Source organism: Erpetoichthys calabaricus, chromosome 7 (assembly GCF_900747795.2).
Source record: "Erpetoichthys calabaricus chromosome 7, fErpCal1.3, whole genome shotgun sequence".
In the NCBI taxonomy this organism is placed as follows: domain Eukaryota; kingdom Metazoa; phylum Chordata; class Cladistia; order Polypteriformes; family Polypteridae; genus Erpetoichthys; species Erpetoichthys calabaricus.
The window spans coordinates 36,135,083-36,159,489 of NC_041400.2; the positions used below are offsets into that span (position 1 = coordinate 36,135,083).

Genomic DNA, 24,407 nt, shown 5'->3' on the forward strand with positions numbered 1-24,407 from the left:
AGATAAAAACACCTACCTAGATTCATACATGGATTGAAATAAAGAATATTACCATATGGATTGAAGTGCTAGCATAAAAAGTGCTTTACGAAGTAATTATATGCAGCTACGGTACAGCCTGCAAATAAATGTAACTTGTTCATAAATGTGACAAATAATTTCTATCCACGGTAAGATCACACAGATATGAGGGAAGACCTTATAAATATTACCCAGCTATCAAGAATACTTTCAAGATTAGGTTGTTCCACACTAACATGCAACTTTATTCTTGTTACGTAGTTACTCTTTAGGATTTCAAAATATTCTGCTCTGTGCATTAAAATATGACAAATTTAAATAAAAAATACATTTAAAAGTAAACCATAGATACATTTACATGGCAAAGCTCTTAATAGTTTCAACAAGCTTACTAAAAACTTAATGTTATTTTTAACATTATTGGAAAAATATTAACAATCACAGTCATGTTATTGATTCATACATTTGTTTTCACATATATGCATAATTACTTTACGTAAAAAAATAAAGATTAATATGGAATAAAAAAGTTCTCACGATTTCAACTTTTTTCATGCAAATAAGCCTGCCTTCAAGTAAAAAAAAAAAAAAAAAGCCAATTTAGATTAAGAAGCAACATTTTCTAAATGCAGCATTTCCCATGCTGTCCTTTTATTCTGAATTCTAACAGATTTCACAATTTATGTGGGAAAATGCTACATGGAAGCAATCCAGGACTGCAGTTCTTGGCAACTATTTACAAACCTTTAAACACTGAAACTCTTAACCATCACCTCTTCAGTCTTGTAGGACTTTTTTATTTTATATTGAAAGAATCAATCATTAGCAATTAAATTTCTATGAATAGGTAGAAATTATACCGTAAGAATTGTTAACAGTTTCAAAATGTCACAAGTAGCCGTTTAAGGCTTGACTTCACTATCGACCAAAATATTTCAATTTGCAAGATAAACTGGTTAAAAATGTATAATCTGTACATAAACACATTCTAAAGACTGAGTAATGAGCAGTTAAGGAAAAAAAAAAAAAAACTATAAACATACAACATAAGCCAAATGCCAAATGAGAGGGGGAAAATAATGCCTACAACCTATACAGTATCTAGTATCAACTAACTACACGAGTACAACAGAAAGCAATCTTCTTAGTGATGTTTACCATTATTAAATTAAGTGGGTTTTTAGTGGGTTCAGCAACTGCACAAATTCAGCATTTTATGTTTCTCTAGATCTTGTTCACAACTGGGGGGTGCAAAGGGGTCATGGAACTGACCAACAGATTTGTGAAATCTTTAGCCACTGTATCAGACAGTGATGAAACGGATATACAGTGGAACCTCTAGATACGAGTTTAATTCATTCCAGCACTGAGCTTGTATAGCGAATTTCTCGTATCTAGAACAAACTTCCCCATTGAAAATAATGGAAATCCAGTTAATCCGTTCCGCACCCCAAATATATTAACATAAAAATCAATTTTCCTAACAAATAACACTGATAAATTATATATACTGTAGTCTACCTTTAATAAATAACACTGGTAAATAATATAACTGATTATTAAAAGAATCAAAACAGGTGTCCAAAGTGCAGTAGAGCATTCAATAAATGTTTAAATAAATAATCCTTAAAACAGTTGTGAAGTGGAGGTTTAAAATACACAAGAATAACAATCCTTTAACACGAGGTTAAAACGTCAAAAGGATGCCGTCTTTAAAAAACAGATGACAATCGCCGGTGCTTCTTCTCTGTTAGCGTCTCACCTGCGGGCTCTGCAACAGGCGAGACACTCTTAATGCAGCTGACCTTCTGTACACCGTCCTGCTTCAGCTGTTTGGCTTGCCTGTTCAGCTACACGCGAGCGAGCCTGCCTGCCCCCCCTTCTCTCTCTCTATATTATATATATATATATATATATATATATATATATATATATATATATATATATATATATATATATATATATATATATATATATATATATATATATATATATATATCTATATGCGGGGAGGACATGGCAGCTGCAGACCATCAGCCACAGGAACAATCATGGATGTGGGCAGTTTCCCACCTGTGCACTTAAGTGAGAAACGCAGACACCGCATATCGCGGCTCGCAACTGCTACCACGCCCCCTTGCTAAGCCGCGAGCTATACCCACAGCCCGGCTCGTGGCTCGTTACGCGAGCCAATGCTCGTATTTAGAGCTGAATTTTTCGCTCATACTTTCCTCGTATTTTGAATTTCTCGTATACAGAGGTGCTCGTATCTCGAGGTTCCACTGTATACATTTTTTTTTTTTTTTTATTTTATTTCTAACTCAGTCCACTTTATCAGTTCCTTTTATCACAACCTTTAGTGGCAGTATTGATGAACATTGGTGTTATATGGAACAAAATGTTGCCCAACAAGTGTTAAACCAAAACTAAACTGGAAAGATATGTTTTGATTCGTGATGGTTACTTGAAAATGACGAATCATTGTTCTTTTTTCAAAAGAAAGGCTGGGGACATAAATTTTAAATCTTTTGAAAAACATGAGACAGCCTGTTACACAGTTTGCTAACAAGGAGGTAAGAAAAAAGTTGTACATACTACCTCAGGGAGATCATTCCACCTTTAGGAACAGGTATGGTTAAAACAGTCATAGAAAGTGAGGCCAGGGAATGAGAGCCACTGAACTATAACAGTTTTTACAGCATTAGAAATATGCTCATAATTAGGAGGAAGAGCTTTTCTGCTGGTTGAAATCAACAGGAAATTTCAGATTAAAACTTGATACTGGCATGTGTTCAGTATGTTTAGGAAGGAGGGTCTGTTAAGGATATTCTGCGCTGCTTGATATCTGCTAGCAAGAGAAAAGCAGAGTTACAAGTAATTAAATAACCTGGTAAAATGCAAACTGGTCCACTTACAAGGACAAGGTATGTCTCTTGAGCTTGGGGAGGTTATGACGACTGTAGTGAGAGTCATTAGCTACAGTACATTAATAGCACTACCTACAGCAGTCATTCTTTCAGGTACAGCATACCAAAATGGTGTCAGAAAATGAATGTTATAATATATTCAGATGCACAATAGCTGTAGTAGGAAAAAGTCGTAAGTAAAATCAGGATCTGAATTTTATTTTTAACAAAGGGGATTAATAAATGGGATGGGCTCTAGGCTTTAAGGACTGAAATTAATTTTATAAAGAATGACATGAATATCATTAATTCCCTAATACAGTACAACTTTATAATGTGTAACTGCTCATATTATTCAATAAAATTGTTTGGTTACTAAAAAAAAAAATGTCTAAAATCAATACTAGTAATATCAAAATTTAAAACATTAGAATGTTAATTCCACATGAATTAGTCAATGCACGATAATCCAGGATACTTTTTTTTTTTTTTTTGGAAATTTTCTAAATAAAAAAAGAAAAGTGAATTCAGGTGTGTCTAAAGTCACTTTCTCAGATTTATGCTGTGTGTATCAGTATATACAGGATATATTACAGGTTAAAATATGATTGCTTACTTGCTGAAAAGTAACATTTCATTTACGAGTCAAAATAATTAAAATGTCAGAAACTACCGATGCTTTAATTTTCCAGATCTCTCCTATCTGTTTCATATGCCCCCAAATTTAAGGCTTCCTTTGTAAAAATTTAACTTTTGAACTAATGGTCAATTAATTACTTCCAAATTCCTGTAAAAACTGTTCTGTTGTTTTATAACAAACTAGGGGTCTCCGCCCCCTGCTCGCTTCGCTCGCCAACCCCTGGTGTTGGGAATGACAAAGAGCGCGATGTATGAATGAGATATAGAATAGTGTGACGGTGTAGATGATGCAAATAGAAAGCAAACAATAAAGTGTGTGGCACAGTGTAAAGGTTTATTTGAAAATTTCTTTGTACACGCGTTTAAGTGTAAAAGGTAATTCCAGCTCAGAACTTGTAAGGTCAATGAAGATGGTTATTGTTGTGATCAGAGTCAAGTTTGTCAGAGCTTAGAAAGAGTTGTGTCTCTCCAGGAAGTAATGGAATGACTTGGGTATTTATGTTTTCCACATTAATATTTTTTGGACATAATATAGTGCGTTGTGTTAAAAGGGGCATGTGGTCTAATGAGATTGCTGTTCCAAATCTCTCTGTAACTAAGTCGTCGCAGATAAAGGCTTGAGGAATTGTAATAATATGTGGCTGAAGTCCATCTGTATTGGTGAGTGCACCATCTCTCAGTTGTAATAAGCAATTGTTATGATCTGGTTCTGGACATCGTATCTTTTTTACTAACTGTATCTTTTGAAAGCAATGCCAATTGTCTGCGTATTTTAAGGTGCACTGAACAATAGCTGAGGGCATGGCATCTGGAAGAATAGCTAATCACTGTCTAAAATCTCCTCCTCATAAAAGTACCTTTCCTCCAAATCGAATATTATTATTCATAAACGTTTGTAGAAGTTTATGAATGGTGTTGAGTAAGTGACGTCATGCCATTGTACATTCATCAATAATTAACATTTTTTCAAGACGGATGTCACGTGCAGTGCCACCGTTAATGTTCATAGTGGATACCGATTTGTAGGATCTAATGCAGTTGATAAAGATTTCACTTTCAGGTACATCGTTAGTTAGAAGCTTTTGTAGATATTCAGTATATGAATGTAAAGAAGGCAGTCTAATTTGACCCTTTTGACAACAACGTGTAAATGTATTACTTGTATTGCCAGTTGTTTCTTCAGGGAAGTGAACTGAATGACAATGATTGCAAATGACATTCATTAATCCGAATGAATTTTCCTGGTGTATGTTTTGCTTGTGCCGTTTGAGAGGCGCGTTGTTGCATGTGTAGTATTTGGGACGTGTTGTTTTGGAGCTGTAATCGATTTGCCTGTGCTGTGTGAGAAGCCCGTTGTAGCCTTCCTTGCCGTTAACGTATGTCTGAGACGGGAGGTGTTTCATTTTGAATCCGTGCCTGTTGCGATGCAGCACTTTGATTGACAGATTGCGTCATGTGGATCTAGGATGTAGATTTGTGCATATTTGCGTTGTTGATTTGTTTCAGGGTGCATTGTTCCAATGCGATGCAGTATTTGTGCACATATGCAAAAGCAGTATGGGCCATTGCCTTTTGTTGGCCTGATATTTACTCCGGTAGATGCAAAAGCAAATGAACTATTGTAGGATCTAATGCAGTTCATAAAGTTTTTACTTTTAGGTGCATCGTTAGTTAGAAGCTTTAGTTGAGCTTTGCGTTTTTGGAGTCGAGACATTTTTTCTTTTAGAAATATGGATAAGTAATAAGGAATATTGCACTCACTGTTAATATGGAGCCTTTTCTGCGGTTGAACGGTTAATAGTGCCTTATTGTAATGAGATCCACCTATGCTGCATAGCCGTCTATTTTGTTGTTTCTTTCATGTTCGTGTGTTTGTTCCTGTTATCCTTTCCTTTTCGTTTTGTACCCGTGACCGTGTATTCATGACTTGTTTCTTTCTCAGCATGCGAAATATGGATAAGTAATAAGGAGGATCGCAGTCACTGTTAATATGTTTCCTTTTCTGCAGTAGAACGGTTAATAGTGCTTTATTGTAAGGAGATCCACCTATGCTGACACCTATGCTGTCTAGTGTGAAGGTGTTGACGTTCACTTTAGAATATGTGGCTTTGGGTGTCACTTCTTATGGATGTGTGTGTGGGGGGGTGGGGGGGGGTGAGGATTGTTGTTGCGCGAGCGTCTTCTTTCTTTTTGTGTTCTTGTGTCTTGTTGATTCCCCCTCTTTGTGTGTGTCCCGTCCCTTGCTTGTAGGGTCTGTGGGGTGGTTTTGTGTTCTTTTTTTTGTGTTCCATGGGCTTGTTGAATCCCCCTCTTGGTGTGTGCCCCGTCCGGTGCCTGTAGGGGGGGGGGGGGTATATTGGTGCCTTGCTGTTGTGTGCAAGCCTCTTTTTTTTTTTTTTTTTTTTTTTTTTTGGGTCTAGTTTCGTGCTTTGCCTGCGTTTGACTACTTTTTTATGTGCCTTTTCCTTTTTTCGGTGCTCGTTGCGCCTCATTTCTCCTTTTTTCTCTTTTTTCTGCGCTCACTCCTTTGTTCTGTGGTCTTGTCCGCCTCTCGCGGCCCCTCATCCGCCTCTCGCGGCCTCTTTTGTCCCCCTCTCGCGGCTCCTCATCCGCCTCTCGCGGACTCTTTTTGCGCCTGCGCAGTACGTCTTTTTGCGGCTACGGCCCATGGCCGGATGTGCCTGCATCCATCATCCGGTTTAGCATTCTCGGTTAGTAATATGGATAAGAGGATTGCTACTGCTTTTGCCAGGATCCACCCAGAATAATATCAGGAATATGACTGGTGGTGTGCTGTAACAAGGTCATCCATTAATAAGACTACATCACAAACAATAACATGATATTTAAATATGTGCTTTAAGCATCTGCACAGCTTTAAATACATTTTTTGCTGTTCTGATGGACATTCCATATGCCTCAAAATTCAACAAATGCCAACAATGTGTTTAGCAATTTGGTTTTACTCCCTCAATAACTACATGTCCCTACATTGAGATTAGCAAATTATACACTACACCATTAAAACCGCTTTCCAATAAGATGGTCTACACAAAACTCTGACCATGGTGGAAAAAAAATTATTTTAGAAGCAGAACAGTTCATTCTGTCAACACTATAGAACTGCCACAGCTACAGAGATAGCCAAACAATTTAAAACATTTCTCAATTATTTTTATTTGCTAATGTGGAGTTTCCTGATACTTTTCATGTCCACATTAAACACTGGGAAGTTAGGTTACTTGGTGAATGCAAAAAAATGGGGTGCATGTAAGTGTGTCCTGCAACAGTGAGGTGCACCATCCAAGGCTGGCTACTGCCTTGCATTTTGTGCTGCTGGAATAGGCACCAGATTTACATGACCCTGAACTTGGTAAGTGATTTAGAAAATTAATAGATGAAAATACTGTTTATCAAATATACCGTAGATATTCGCGTATAAGTCGAAAAATTTATGCCTTAAAATTCATTCAATAAAAACAGAATCGACTTATCCGCGGGGCAACACAATTGTCCATAGAATTTGGGTAATGACATTGTATACGTAACGCTTCACGGTGTTAAGTCACCGGTCATCTACCGTTTCCCATGGTCTTTGAAATAATTATAAGCCAGAAATACTATTGCTAATTAGCTAGTTTTTTTCTAATTTCATTAAATAATTCTTTAAACTGTGAAATTCTTGAATTTGAGCATTAGCTTTTGCAGGTTTTGGATAACAAACATACCATTAGCTGCCACGTGCAACCAGATTTGGAATCAAAAGAACCAAGGCAACGCACGCTATCAATGCGATGCAAGCGCAGCCCGCCATTCAAAAAATTTCTCTGCCTACCTGTTTGTCTCGTCTGACAGTAGCTGAAAAGCAGCATCAGGAGAGAGCAGCCTGAAGTAGTCCAGCAGCGGGTGATCTGTCATGTCCAACAGCAAGCCATGCTGTCTTGTGAAGTCTGGTAGGTGCATCGGCTGCGTGAATGCGTTCAGCTGGCATGGCATTGGCTGGTGTCCGATCAGCTGATGCTGGCTTCTCACTCTCTTGCTCGATTCCTGATCACTGTCAATAAAATCTGATTCTGAAAAATCAGAGTCCGACTCAGCGATAATGTGCAAAACATCGTCTGCCGAGTGTTTTCTTTTCTGCACTCGCTTCGCTCCCTTGTTACATATCGACACCATCTTGCCTTTGTTTAAATTTGTTTACATTTAGCAACTCACGCACACGCAAGGATTAGTTGCCGAGTCAACGAGTCTAGCATTTCTCCAAGCACAGAGGGAATGCCTGTGACGTGACAGTGAGTATTATCGTTATTAACAGCTGATTGTCGCCCTCTATCTCTGCCTACCTGTTTGTCTCGTCTGACAGTAGCTGAAAAGCAGCATCAGGAGAGAGCAGCCTGAAGTAGTCCAGCAGCGGGTGATCTGTCGTGTCCTACAGCATGCCATGCTGTCTTGTGAACTCCGGTAGCCAGTTCGGATCAATGTCTGGGTATTCCTCCCACGCGAACCTTGCCGTAGCTGCATCGGCTATGTGAATGTGTTCAGCTGGGGCGGCATTGGCTGGTGTCCAATCAGCTGATGCCGGCTTCTCACTCTCTTGCTCGATTCCGGATCACTGTCAATAAAATCCGATTCTGAAAAATCAGAGTCCGACTCAGCGATAATGTGCAAAACATCGTCTGCCGAGTGTTTTCTTTTCTGCACTCGCTTCGCTCCCTTGTTACATATCGATAGGGATGGGCGGTATGACCAAAATTCTATATCACGGTATTTTTCTAAATTATCCCGGTTTCACGGTATTCAACGGTATTTTTTTCCCCATGCATGAGTGGATGTTAGCCAGTAATTGCTGTGGAAATTGTGGTTAAGAATAACCTATTCCACTGTCAAGAGTATTGTACATTGTACCAAAAAAAACATTTTAATGTGCACACAAGTATTAATACAGTTTTGCATTGCCCCATAAAGTGATAGTTTTCAAGGGGGTGGCACTAATGGAGAAGGTATCACATTGCATGACAGATGCATTCAAAATATAGAACCTTTTTATTGAACAAATTTTGCAAAAACAAACTATAATTTTGACAACATATTTTCAACCATACAAAGAGGCATTTAGACTTAGTAAAATATCCAGAAGTGCTTGTCAAAAATTGTATTGCACGGAATATGTCTTAGAAAAGGAATAAATAGTAAATATTTTTTGTAAACCAACTACACTTTGTTAATGTTAACAATCTCTGTCCACTGACACGTTAAAGTGACTTTTTAAACAACTTTATCATCATTAAACTGCATAATATCTAAACTAATAAATAATAACAATAAAATAAATAATAGTATTATTACTGATAGTTGCACTATTACTTCAAGACTTCAAGCCCAGGTGCATTACACAGTATTCACCAAATTAAAATAAAACAAAACAAATGCAACTTGGTGATGACATCTTTACCAACTGAACCATCATTTAGGCAAACTGCATTAATATGGACCTTGCTTCAAGCTAAGCTATACTGGGAAGAAAAAAACAAACTATATGTCGAGAACAAACTCAACATTTCCACTTTATTCTCGCCGTTTATGTCAAGATTAAAGTTGACATTTCCACTTTATTCTCATAGTTTACTTCATAATTAAAGTAGAATGTCGTAAACTAAACTTCTTCCTAAAATCAATGTTTAATCAATTACTTAATTTACCCCGTCATAAATTAATGCAGCACATTAAATGCTTTGTGTTACGTTCCCCGACCCGGTGGTTAATCACTACGCTTCTTAAACTGACTTCCTCCGCACTAAGAGATGACAGCGATCACCATACAGAATCCATTCACTTCATGATATTCCTGCTTTCTGAAAATTTAGAATGCTAAGATAAATACTTGATATCATTTTCATGATGAAATGCATTAAAGCAGGTATTACACATGCACGGTAGTGAGGCGGTAGTGCTGCTCCCTCGCAGTAAGGGGTCCCCAGGTGTATGTTCTGTGTAGAGAACTTTATGGCAGGTGTGACGAGGCTCCAAAAAACTGGATGTATGAATAGCTATCGCACAGGTTTAACTTAAATATTGTGTAAATGTTGGGTTTGTGATCTGCTGGTCGGAGACACGAACACAGAATTCAATGCATGTTCTTCTGAGCGGGCTATCTTTATTGCATGCATGCTGTCTCTATCTGACGTAGGCTACCAAAACCCCAGTTCCTATCCTTCCTTTTTCTTTCACCACATAACCAATCACCACACGATAAACGTCTTTGTGAAATTAAAACTAGTTATAAATTTAGCCCACGGAGTGTTCAGAACTTTAAAAATATCTTCATTATACATGTTTAATTATGCCATCCATTCAGAGTTGCGCCCATCTCTGAACGAATCACTTAACACAAAGCATTTAATGTGCTTTATAACTTATGACGGGGATTGAGAAAATCTAGTAAATTAAATATTCATTTTATGATGAAGTTTAGTTTACGACGTTCTACTTTAATGACAAATTACGAGAATAAAGTCAACATGTCGACTTTAATCTTGACATAAATGGCGAGAATAAAGTAGAAATGTCGAGAATAAAGTCAAAATGTCGTCACACTATTACACAGTACCCAGGTACATTACACTGTATTGAAAACAAATAAAACAAGTACAACTTGGCTTGCAGTATTATCCAGTAGTATAGAAACAGTATTTACACATCTGTCCTTTTAAAACTAAAGCATCTCCAGGCGACAGACGTAACTGCTTTTTTTCAGCTCTCTGTCCATTTTCACCACATGGCATACCTATGCTACCGCCCACTATTTGGTGGTGTAGCAGTGAAAAAGAGCCCTAGTGCAACAAATCTGTGTTTAGCGGTGTAGCAGTGAAAAAGGTCCCCACTGCGCCACGTTCCGAACGTCGTTTAGGCAATTTAAACCGGTGTTGCGGTATAAGAAAAATCCATATCATAAAAAAAAAAAAAAACGGTTTTCGGTATGAACCGGTATACCGCCCAGCACTACATATCGACGCCATCTTGCCTTTGTTTACATCTTGCAACTCACGCACACGCAAGGATTTCACCCTCTTGCTCGATTCCTGATCACTGTCAATAAAATCCGATTCTGAAAAATCAGAGTCAGACTCAGCAATAATGTGCAAAACATCGTCTGACGAGTGTTTTCTTTTCTGCACTCGCTTCGCTCCCTTGTGACATATCGACGCCATCTTGCCTTTGTTTACATTTCGCAACTCACGCACACGCAAGGATTAGTTGCAGAGTCAACGAGTCTAGCATTTCTCCAAGCACAGAGGGGAATGCCTGTGACATGACAGTGAGTTTTGTCGCCATTAACAGCTGATTGTCGCCCTCTATCTCTGATAGCTGTCAAGTTTTACCCTCGACTTATACACGGGTCATAACAAATTTCGTAATTTTCGGCTTAAATAATACACTCGACTTATCTGCGAGATCAACTAATACGCGAGTATCTACGGTAAGTATTATGGCCATAATTAATGTTCCTTAAGCATTTACACTGTAAGTTTATCAATTAAACTAGCTGCAATTCACAATGTGAAAGAAGAGGCTGAGCTGAAGCAAACTTTAAAACTTCTGAAGTGCTTAAAAAAAATCTGTTACCCTTTTTTCCAGTTCCTTTGATTCTGTGCCACAATCTGGGAGGTTGTAAGTATTCCTTCTGTGAAGAGACTTGTTCATTTTTGTAAAGAACAAGTTTAAACTTACCGAGTTATTAAATTGTTTCTTCCTGTCATGGATAATCCAATAAGTACATGTCAATTATATGCCATTAAACAATTGCTTCATGCTGAGGTACACAAGTCATACATTGCCAGAGGGATGTTCAAGGCTTTACTTCTATGATGATTTTTGGAAGCTTTTTTAGACAGCACAGAAAAAAGTGCATCCAAGCCTCTCTCTGTTCATGACGAGCATACATGGATAAAAAAAGCAGCAGTACAATAGATTGCAAAAATGCTAAACTTCATGTTTTTGTCAAAGTATTTATTGGCTGTTAAGGAGTTACTCACATCCTTTTTCTCATCTCAGTGTCTTCCTTTAGTATAAAGGAGTAACTACCATTTTAATTGGCCAATCACTTCTCACATTAAACTCAAACCTATCAGCAGATGCTTTATCCCCAGAGATAAGACCGACATTAAAAACTTTGTCTTATTCTGCCAAAATGATTGAGATTTGCCTGTACAATGACACTGAAGAACTGCTACGGGACTGGTTGGATGATTACCTGAGTAAGCATAGAACAAATGTTACAGATTGGAATTTTGGTTTTCCACTTTGCTGTTAGCTAGTTTAAAATGAATACACATACACTATTCTATTTAACTATTAACATTCATATAAAATAATCCACTTGTTAAAAAAAAAAAAAAGGTAGGTGTCTGTGTGTTTGCTGTGTTTCTGTCATTCCAAAAGATGGTGCATCACAAACATTAAATTTGTGATTAATTAATCTTAGATGGGTAGCACAGGTAGTTTATTATAAATGACCTGTATATTTCTGTGTGTATATTTAATTCTCTTCATACATTTTTAAATGTTGGATATGTGCAAAAGGGATGTCACAAGAAGTGATATTTTGGTACCAAAGTTACAAAAAAATGTAAGTACCATTTATTTTGCAGTAACAGTACTATTGCAAGTAGATTAATTACTCCAGTAGGCACAATAATACATGATAAAAATGTCTCACAGTGGTGATGCTTCAGCACCGCATCAACACAAGTCGAAAAGACACGTGTGGAAATCCTTTGGGTTCGCACAAAAGGCTAAGTATCTGTGCTGGTATCCAGAAGGCTGCTGGTTCAAATCCCTGTCACTGCCAAAAGAGATCCTACTCTGCTGGGCCCTTGAGCAAGACCCTTAGCCTGTAATTGCTCCAGGGGCGCTGTACAATGGCTGACCCTGCGCTCTGACTCCAAGGGGTATGCGAAAACTAACAAAATCTTAATACAAGAAATTGTATAAGGTGAAATAAAGAACAAAAAAGAATCATACTTGCTATTTAATAGTAAATGTATCAAACCTGCTAACAGATTGGTTCACTGACCAACTGGACTTTAAAAGCATGTTGTTAAAAAACAGCTTTAAAATAGTTTGGGTAACTACTTGATAGATATAGCAGTATTTTAAAGCTGATGTCACCGTTAGTATTTATTAGGTCATTCAGCTGGCAATCGAAATCGTCTGATTTTCACAAAAAAAAAAAAAATAGGGTGTTGTACCGTGTTAGCCATTATGAATGTAGAGAAAAGCCAAGCAAAATGACACCTTTTTATTTACATCTTGCCTGAAGAAGGGGCCTGAGTTGCCTCGAAAGCTTGCATATTGTAATCTTTTTAGTTAGCCAATAAAAGGTGTCAATTTGCTTGGCTTTTCTCTACAAAAAAAATACATAAAAAAAAAAAAAAAACAAAAACAAAAAAAAAAAAAACAACTTGATCAGTGATTGATAAAAAGGCCAATCACAAAAATATTTTCTGCACCTGCTTTTATACGCTTTACAGTAATTTGGTTGTAGTGCTCCATTATGCAAGGTATTACAATAATTGAGGCAGCACGCCTTTTTTTTTTCTTATGCAACCAACTTCCTGCAGTGTAAACAAAGAGCAGTGAGTGGAAGCTTGTTTTATCAGTAAACATGAGGCTATTTGTATAATAGCATTTATGTTAAAGAAAGTGGAGTAATAAACTGGGGAGAAAAAAAAAAGTAACCAAAGTCGTCATTCTGTGCAACTACACAAAAAGGCAAAAAAGCTACTTTAAGGAATTCAGGCCTTTATTTTGTCCTTTAAATTAAAACAGACACCACTTGAGTTTGGACAGTGTGCTTATAATGTAGCAGCTTACACTTTTAACTGGAAGAAGATAAAGAAGACTTAGAAATTGCTGCTTAGTAAACAATAGGCTAGTCCATTTTGCCGAAATTTCATTGTAGCAAACTCAGTTTTTTAAAGAGAAAGAAAAAAATAATCTTAATCTGCCGATCAAGTGGCATGAAATCAGTGATGGTATCAGCATTAAAAAACCTGATCAGAGCATCTCTAGTATTTATATATTGTAAAATGTATTATACAAAAAGGCAAAATATTTTTCACTTCAAAATAATGGAGGTAACTTTAATAAAATGCCATTGAACTGAATTTCTGTTATTGTTATGATAAAAATGTTTGACAGAAAAATAGTGATGTGCAAAGCAAATTTCCAATGAAAGTGCTCGTCAGATGGCATAACTCAAACAGAATGACAAATATGTAAAAACTCCACAATATTTGTGAACTTTCACACTCCAAATATAGATTACGGCAGGAATAATACTACAAACTGATACTTCAATCAAATTCTCTCTTATCCATCAGAATGCAACCTAACATGCTCAAAAACATTCTGAAAGGGTTAGGTACAAGTCTGAAATTAGCTATGGATAAAACACCAGTTCATCACAGCACCAACTAACACACACAGACATGAAAACACAAGGTCAATTTAGAGCTGCCAATTAACCTAACTTGCAAGTCATTTGAGAAGTGTGAGGAAAGTTGAAATACCAGAATGAAAATGTACATAGACAAGGGGATAATGTGAACTCAGACAATCGGCCACTAATCAGAGAGCTATAGTGTCACTGCCATATTTAAAATAATAAAAACACCATTTATAGAAAGGATTTACAGCAGTTACAGACACCTGTTTGCAAACTATGCTTACATATAGGTTTTTGCTCAAGTAATAGTAAGACAGAAGCTGGATAAAAATTGATTATTTTATAGCTACTGCTTTAGTGGTAACAAAAAAACCTGAAGTATCTTGTTTCTAGAAATAGCTTGATAGTATGACTATTTTTGCAGTTTAGCATACTCTGACTTTGAGAAAATGTCACATTATACACTTCCTTCATCCATCCATCCATTCATTTTCTGAACTCAATTTATCCAGTACAGGGCTTCAGGGGAGTCTAACCTTATTAGCAGTAGCATCACTCACACACTGAAGTTACAGTTTCTGGAGGCTAGTCCATTAAAGAGCATTCTCAGGCATATACTTTACTCTTCATACGTTTGACCAATTTAAAATAATATGTAACCTGATTTTGAAATGTGGAGGAAAAGTAGAGAACCACAGAAAAAATAGTAAGCATAAACTTAATAGGCAATGTACTGTAACAACTGGTATATAATCAATATAAAAAATGTCTGTTTAACACAGATGTAAGAAAATTAAATTTGAAACCATTTAGTTCAATTCAATCCATTACAAACACTGTAGGATGAAGTAAAAACTGCATCAAAATTTACTTACATGATTAATATATGTTGCTTGCAGATTACCTAAATTCACATAATTCTAAAAATCAATTAAATTAATAATTTAAACAACTAGTAGTACAGCTTGTGTCATATCCAGAATTTTCTGTAATCAAATCAGTATATCCTACTTGAATTTAAAAGCAAGGGAAAAGTAATTATGAAGCAAGAGTTTTTTTTCTGTTTAGCTACCATTATTCTTGCAGATTAATCCAATAATATTCACTGAACTGAAGAACATTTTAAAGTTATTTAAAAATGTATTAAAATAATCTGTGCTTAAGTTGTTTAAACAAAAACTTGTTTTATATATCACTAGCCATGATACCTGTCAAAAACAGGTAATTTAATAATTTAAAAATATTTGCTCTCTTGCCCTTTGTGTACTTTCAGTAACTTTCCTCTGCACTTGCATGTGTCAGTATGTCTCTTAACTAGCGCTCCCTCAAGCATGATCCCATAAAGTCTGTTTCCCAGAACCTGTTATTTTCAAGGTGCCTTGCTCACCTTGTCCAGTTGTACACTTTCAGTCTTTGAAGGCGACTCTCTCAACATGAATGTTGAGCCTTTACTCCTCTTTGTGCATATCACACTCACACTTCCTCTTTTAATCATATCACCAAAGCCAAACTGACCAATCAGATTGCTCTAAGGGACTGGACACAAAGACCAGTGTTTTATTATACAGTAGATACAGATAACATCACTTTCCATTTTGAACGGAACATGCTAGCTATAACTGCAAAAAATAGCCACTAAATATTTTTAGTTCTCATCAATCCAGTGATGATAAAAAGAATCTGATGTGTGTCTGTGTTAAAAGATAGGATTAACTGAGCAACGTCAGTTTAACCGATACAAATTAGCCTCCACCATTTTAAAAATCAGTTATGAACACAGCTATCTGCAGAAGCGAAGTGATAAAGTGAGGGTGATTCAGCAGTGCTGCATTAACCATAAATATTGCACATTGTTCAACACACAAATGCCATGGTCCCTGAAATGCTTCACAGAACACAGACTCCCCTAAAACCCACAGCATTTTACTGTCTAGTTGTCACTCTCCTTATTCGAGTTACCATCTTCACATGAGTGAACAGAACACTTAGTCATCATTTCTCAACTTTCCTTTTACTTAATAACAATCTACATTACAATACAGTGTGCATTTATATTGAATTTCATTTGCTATAGATGCATCAATTGACTGACCACTGATCTGAATGGAATATTTTCAAATTTAACATATTATACAGAAATGGTTATAACTGGCCAACTCTTTGCGCATTTTATGTTAAAGATGCAAGCCAACAGCATTAAAATGTAAGCTTATGAAATAAAAACAACCCAAAACAAAATCAATTATTTAGCAGTATTAAAGAGTTTGAAGGGGGTCAGGTTTCCCATGTGCAATGTCAAATATGAAAAGGTATGAACTCATACATGTACCAAATGGTACCCTGTAGCACACCTGTTCAGTTGTCACACCAAAATGGCAATGGTTTGTACTTCAAATATGGTAATCACAGCCCTGTGTGACTGGGGATACCTCTGTGTGTGTGTGTGTGTGTGTGTGTGTGTGTGAGAGAGAGAGAGAGAGAGTGCATGCTGGAGGGACAGGATGGATTCCAAGTAGGGGTGGGCGGTATGACCAAAATTCTATATCACAGTATTTTTCTAAATTATCCCGGTTTCACGGTATTCAACGGTATTTTTTTCCCCATGCATGAGTGGATGTTAACCACATTTTCCACTGGAATTACTGGCTAAGAATAACCTATTCCACTGTCAAGAGTATTGTACATTGTACAAAAAAAAACATTTTAATGTGCACACAAGTATTAATACAGGTTTGCATTGCCCCATAAAGTGATAGTTTTCAAGGGGATGGCACTAATGGAGAAGGTATCACATTGCATGACAGATGCAGTCAAAATATAGAACCTTTTTATTGAACAAATTTTGCAAAAACTTAAACTATAATTTTGACAACATATTTTCAACCATACAAAGAGGCACTTAAGACTTAGTAAAATATCCAGAAGTGCTTGTCAAAAGTTGTATTGCACTGAATATGTCTTAGAAAAGGAATAAATAGTAAATATTTTCTGTAAACCAACTACACTTTCTGTTAATGTTAACAATCTCTGTCCACTGACACGTTAAAGTGACTTTTTAAACAACTTTATCATCATTAAACTGCATAATATTTAAACTAATAAATAATAACAATAAAATAAATAATAGTATTATTACTGATAGTTGCACTATTATGTTCAGTGTAGAGAATTTTATCACAGGTGTGACGAGGCTCCAAAAAACTGGATGTATGAATGGCTATCGCACAGGTTTAACTTAAATATTGTATAAATGTTGGGTTTGTGATCTGGTGGTCGGAGACACGAACACAGAATTCAATTAATGTTTTTCTGAGCGGGCTTTCTTTATTGCACGCGTTCTGTCTCTATCTGACGTACTAAAACCCCAGTTCCTATCCGTCCTTTTTCTTTCTCCACATAACCAATCACCACACGATAAACGTCTTTGTGAAATTAAAACTAGTTATAAAAACTTAGCCCATGGAGTGTTCAGAACTTTAAAAATATCTTTGTTATACATTTTTAATTATGCCATCCATTCAGAGTTGCGCCCATCTCTGAACGAGTCGCCAGCACATCAAAGGATGAATATAAGCAAAACATACACTAGCAGGATCAATATAGCACAACAAAACCCCACATCCTACATGACTTTGAAAGGAAACTGAAGCGCCGAGTAAACCCACCAGAAAAACATGCAAATGCAAGGCAGGCACACCGCCGTGCCCCCATATGATTAATGCATGCTTTAATGCATTTCACCATGAAAATTATATTAAGTATTTATTTTAGCATTCTAAATGTTCAGAGAGAAGGAAGATCATGAAGTGAATGTATTCTGTGCGGGGTTCACTGCCGGCACAGCGAAGAAGACAAGAAGTCAGTTTAAGAATCACTTAACACAAAGCATTTAATGTGCTATATAACTTATGACGGGCTTTGAAAACATGTCGTCACACTATTACACAGTACCCAGGTACATTACACTGTATTTAAAACAAGTACAACTTGGCTTGCAGTATTATCCAGTAGTACAAAAACAGTATTTACACATCTGACCTTTTAAAACTAAAGTATCTCCAGGCTCTCTGTCCATTTTCACCACGCAGCATTCTTATGCTACCGCCCACTATTTGGTGGTGTAGCAGTGAAAAAGAGCCCTAGTGCAACAAATCTGTGTTTAGCGGTGTAGCAGTGAAAAAGGTCCCCACTTGAACAGTTTCCCGCTGCGCCACGTTCCGAACGTCGTTTAGGCAATTTAAACCGGTGTTGCGGTATAAGAAAAATCCATATCATAAAAAAAATAAAAAACGGTTTTCGGTATGAACCAGTATACCGCCCAGCACTAATTCCAAGCATCACCGAGATAGGTTTTCCAATCTCTTTTTGAGATTATATTCTCAAACTAACTTAAACCAAACACTGAAGATAACCCAATATCAGTAAATAGCTCTTTGAAGTTACCAATGGCAAACAGTCAATGGCAGTTTCCATTAAAGACTCCATGTAAAGAGTTCCACAACAGCTCCAGGTGTAGCAGAGCAATCCATGGGTGGCAATAAACCTCTTAATATTATGGAAAGTAGTGCTGGGCGGTATACCGGTTCATACCAAAAACCGTTTTTTATTTTTGTTATGATATGGATTTTTCTTATACCGGAACACCGGTTTAAAATAGCCTAAACAACATTGTGCAGCGGGAAACTGTTTAAGGGGGACCTTTTTCACTGGTGCACCGCAAAATACGCATCCAACAGAGTACATGTGTTAGTGGAGGTATTGAGCGGTGAAAATGGACAGGGAACATTCTGAAATTGAAGCTGTAGCAGACGATAAAGTTGAACATGATAACACAGAAGAACTTTTGACGAAAAAAGGTGCTGTCTTTTATCTGTAGATACTTTGGTTTTAAAAGGTCAGATGTGGAGCATTATGTTCAAATGTATGAATACTGTTTCTATACTACTGGATAATACTGCAAGCCAAGTTCTACATGTTTTATTTTATTTTTTCCATACTGTGTAATGTATCTGGTTACTGTGTAATACTGTGATGGTCCCCTACAGACTCCCTCTTCCCACATGGGAGTCTGTTGAACCAACACCGACGATAGTTATGACCGAGATGAGCTGAGAAATCTCATTGAAGCCAGGGGATGTTGGAAAGTGCTCAAATGCTTTTGTTAAAAACAGTCAAAGTAAAACCAAAAGTGTCCGCTGGACAGTGTTCAGAAAAATACAGTACCCAAATAAATAGCAAATCCATAAAGCCAGCGAAATGTGGGGATAAAATCCATAATAAATATATCCATTAAAATGCAGTCTCTCTCCTCGCCCGATCACAGCACACCACTTTCTGTCTCCACGGCTCACCCTTCACTGGCGTTGCTGACAGAGCCTTTGCAGCACGAACTGCTTCTGTCAACCCCTGTTTTGGCTGCCGCCACACTGCGCAGCCAGACCGTCCAAGGTCGGCACACCTCCCGTCTTCCTTCGTGCTCACTCAGTCACTCCTCAGTCTTACATTTCGCTCGCCCCACTCCTCACGCTTACTCAGTGGGGTGAACCAGTCCCTAGATCGCCTAAGCCTGCACTCCCTCACGGAGCCCCAGCTCGTGCTGCCTTCTCCTTCCTGGTGTCTGGATCGTCTCCCATGACTGCCTTTTCCCTTCTTTAACCTCCTTGTGTTCTATCTTTTCTTTTTTCCTTCCCCCCATCCTGCCGGCCAATAAATATGTCTCCGTCCGTGGTCTCAGCGCCTTATTCACACGCCACACTAAGCCGACGAAGCAAATGAGAATGATCAGATGCGACTCGCCCCAATCACCTCATCAACTCCCTGCGGTCAAGCAATCGCGCCCACGAAGACAGACACGGCGAACTGGATTTAAAAACAGACCTTTTTTTTTTTTTTTTTGACCCACTAAACAACAAATAGTATTATAAATGCAAGTTGCAGTTTTATTATATTATATATATATATATATATATATATATATATATATATATATATATATATATATATATATATATATATATATAGCTTAGCATGAAGCAAGGTCTATATTAATGCAATTTGCCTTAATGACGGTTCAGTTGGTAAAGATGTCATCTCCAAGTTGCACTTGTTTTATTTTAGTTTGGTGAATACTGTGTAATGTACCTGGGCTTGAAGTTTTGATGTAATAGTATTATTACTGGAAATTGCACTATTATTTATTTTATTGTTATTATTTATTAGTTTATATATTATGCAGTTTAATGATGGTAAAGTTGTTTAACTCTTTTAGGGCAGATGTCGACTTTTGTCGACAGGAGGGGTTGAAGGCGAATGTCGACAAAAGTCAACATCCAGGGATAGGGGGGCGACAATCAGCTGTTAATGGTGACAAATCTCACTGTCACGTCACAGGCATTCCCTCTGTGCTTGGAGGAATGCTAGACTCGTTGACTCGGCAACTAAACCTTGCGTGTGCGTGAGTTGCGAAATGTAAACAATGGCAAGATGGCATCGACATGTGAAAAGGCAGCGAAGCAACTGCAGAAAAGAAAACACTCGGCAGACAATGTTTTGCACATTATCGCGAAGTCGGACTCTTGATTTTTCAGAATCGGATTTTATTGGCAGTGATCAGGAGATCGAGCAAAAGAGTGAGAAGCAGGCATCAGCTGATCAGACACCAGCCGATGCCACGCCAGCGGATCTGCTGCCAGTTGAGTGCCTTCGCGCAGCCGATGCATCTACGGCAAGGTTCGCATGGGATAAATACACAGACATTGATCCATTGAGAGCCGATCTGGCTACCGGAGTTTACAAGATGGCATGGCTTGCTGTTGGACACGACAGATCACCAGCTGCTGTACTTCAGGCTGCTCTCTCCTGATGCTGCTTTTCAGCTACTGTCAGACGAGACAAACAGGTAGGCAGAGATTTTTTTTTGAATTGCGGGCTGCGTTTGCATCGCATTCTCGTTTTTCAAAGTGGAAACCCACAACGAAAGACGAGATGAAGCGCGCTGTGGCATTACAAATAGAGATGGGACAGAACTGGTGATATAACTTCAGGGAGCATTGGTCCAAACATGTTTTGTCCCCTGGTGGCTTAGGTACGTGCTGCTGCAAAGTTTTATTCACTTCTGTAATAAACAGAAGCAAATCCCATGGGGTGAGCCAGGCTATAATGCCATACATAAACTTCATAAAGTTTCAGAAGATGAAAAGAGGTGACAATACGGTTTTCATGCAGGCAGAAAACTTGGTGGCAATGGCATAGCACGATGGCAAATGGGTGACTTGTCTCTCTACAATACACACTAACAATATATGTGAGAAAGTGCAGCAACAGACAATTGAAAAATAGGCACCAAAGCAACACATATTGTAAGGAGTGCAATGTGGCAATGACTGAAATTGGCTGCTTTGAGCGAGATCAGACTTTGCTGTGTAAAATGTATGTGATATGTATGTGAAATCATAGAGTATGCAGGCTCATACAACATGCAAGACAGTAACATTTGTCAAAAGTAAATATTTTTTGTTGATTTGATATGTTAAACAATTGCTATGTGTTCTTTTTTAAAAAATGTTAGTTTTTGGAAAAATATTCAGCCCTGGAAGAAAAGAAACAAAAAAAAAAAATTAGCCCTAAAAGAGTTAAAAAGTCACTTTAACATGTCAGTGGACAGAGATTGTTAGCATTAACAAAGTGTAGTTGGTTTACAAAAAATATTTGCCATTTATTCCTTTTCTAAGACATGTTCAGTGCAATACAACTAAATGCCTCTTTGGATGGTTGACAATTTGTTATCAAAGTTTTAGTTTAAGCGGTTTGCAAAATTTGTTCAATAAAAAGGTTTTATATTTTGACAGCAACTGTCATGCAGTGTGATTCCTTCTCTTCATTAGTGCCCCCCCCCCCTTTGAAAACTATCACTTTATGGAGCCATGCAAACCTGTATTAATACTTGTGTGCACATTAAAATGTTTTTTTGTACAATGTACAATTCTCATGACAGTGGAATAGGTTATTCTTAGCCAGTCTACTGCAGGAATTGCAGTGGAAAATGTGATTAACTCATGCATGGGAAAAAAATACCGTCGAATACCGTGAAACCGGTACAATCTTGAAAAATACTGTGATATAGAATTTTGGTCATACCGCCCAGCACTAATGGAAAGCACTGGTGTAAGTGATGGGATGATATATCACAGAGTTTACACACCTTCCCTTATTGCCATTTATTGTTTACACCCTCTAGATACTTCTGAAAAGGCATGGGATTTTCTTCTGCAGCCACATCTTTCCACTGTCACCTCTTTGAAGCCAAAATGTGCTGTGATACACTTAGATCTAGCAAGGGAGGTAGAGAGCATCATGGAGAGCTCCCCATCATGTACGTAAATCAGAGCAACATGCAAAAGGCCGACACTCATAGAAAAAAAAAGGGATAGCACCATGATCAAGTGATCAGTGCATTTACATGCGCACACAAAACCAGGATAAGGTGAGAAAACTGATTAATGCAAAAACCTGATTTCTTAAAAATCAGTTTTCACCCAGTTGTGCGCTTCTGGAATTCTCCCTTTCCCAGATGCTCTGGCAACATTATGCTGCCCCAAAAAAAGAGTTAAACATCCTCATCACCTGCCATGAATTTGTCTCTCTTGTGACATGTGAGGGACATTACCTTTAAAAGTAACATAGCTTTACTACTCAATATTTACAAAAAAAAAAAAAAACACACACACACACCAACTCAGTGTTATCAAGTTACTTATTATAATTTGTAATTAGTAAACAGTGGGTTACTTCTTTTTGTATGAAAAACTGCTCATTTGACTGGCTAGCATCGGTTATTAAATCCTAAGCCCATTTATGAAACGGACCAAAAACACAGCCACAAGCGATACTTTTGTGTTTTATACATACATTCAGTTCTTCACGTGCTACGATAAACATCCATCTCCACTTTACATCTCCAACCAAAACCATCAATTATTCAGGGTATGGACACTGGCTGCTGCATTACCTGATCACACTGTTTAAACATATTCATAGCAAATAGCCAGATTAAAACTGAGAGAGAGAGAGAGAGAGAGGGGTTAGGAGCACGCGCGGATACAAAACTGGCAATTTATTAATACATTTCTGCTACAGAATTGCACGCAGATCACTTTTTTCTGCTTGGTTGTGTGATTGAGAAAAGGAGCAACAAACCAGTAAATGTGCATCTTGTCTTGCACCCAGTGCTGTCTGTGATAATAATAATGCAGATATTTTTACTTATATAAAGTACAGTTTTGCTTTAGGTTACATGTTATTTTAAAAAGTAACTGGACTACTAAACACATATTACTTTTAACATGTTACCCCATAATATTCCTGAAATTGTGCCGCTAAGCATAGATAGCCCTGTACTTTCAGCTCAACAACATAAATTTAGTGAATTTTGAAGTATTTAGGCAACCACTCATTAGACACAAAGTCAAACCAGCAGTAACCAAGGATTCTTCGAAGAGACAGTACAAAAGGAGTCCAGTCTTCGTCTCAGGTCATCGGATAGCATCCATGTCTCGCAACAACACAGCAAGACAGGAAGCACCAGGACTCTAAAGATTTAAACTCATCCTTTTGCATAGATATCAGGAGCGCCACACACCCCATTCCAGCAACCTTATGACCCCCATGCTCTCCCAATCCGTCTACTGACTTCATAGGAAGAGTCACCCAAGACATGAATAGAATACATTTTCCTTTTAATACATGATACGATGCAATGTAATATGATACTATATGGCTTTGTGCAACATAAGATGATAAAATATAACAGTTATTCTGAACTGATCTGTTTTAATTAGCATCCAAGCAAAAACATTAATTGCAGCAACGGCACGTGCCAAATTTCAAACAATTCAAGGATTTTAAATAAGTGTCAAAAGAAAAAATGCACTACCTGTTGTAGAAATACTATTAAAATAATACTAAAAACACTGTACCATTCAATTATATAATATATACTTAAAATATTTTGTTAATGTAACTGGCATGAATATGATTTTTATGCCTTTCCATAACAGCAGCTAAGGATTCAAAATGCGCTATTGCACAAGGGCAGGTAAGTCTTTCCGGTCATTTTTCACATGTGCACAGAAATATTAGAAATGTCATAAATTATCAACATTAAAATAAGATTGTATTACGATATTACTCATAAAAAATGATGGTCTACCACTTATATGTACTTAGAAAAGTAGTCCTTAGATGTAAAATTTTGGAAACCACCAATCTAACAAAGTATTGCAAAAATAAATAAATAAAACAAGGAGGTTGTCTGGGTTACAATAGGAGAAACCAACATCTGGAACTACAGATCCATAAGAGATCATACCTGCTTTAGCTTAATTATGGCATTTGAC

General features: G+C 37.3%; 1 protein-coding gene across 1 annotated transcript in view; it reads right to left on the reverse strand.

Moving 5' to 3' along the window:
* The window catches only part of apc (APC regulator of WNT signaling pathway), a 164,264-nt gene that overhangs the window by 138,678 nt on the left and 1,179 nt on the right, over positions 1–24,407 (reverse strand).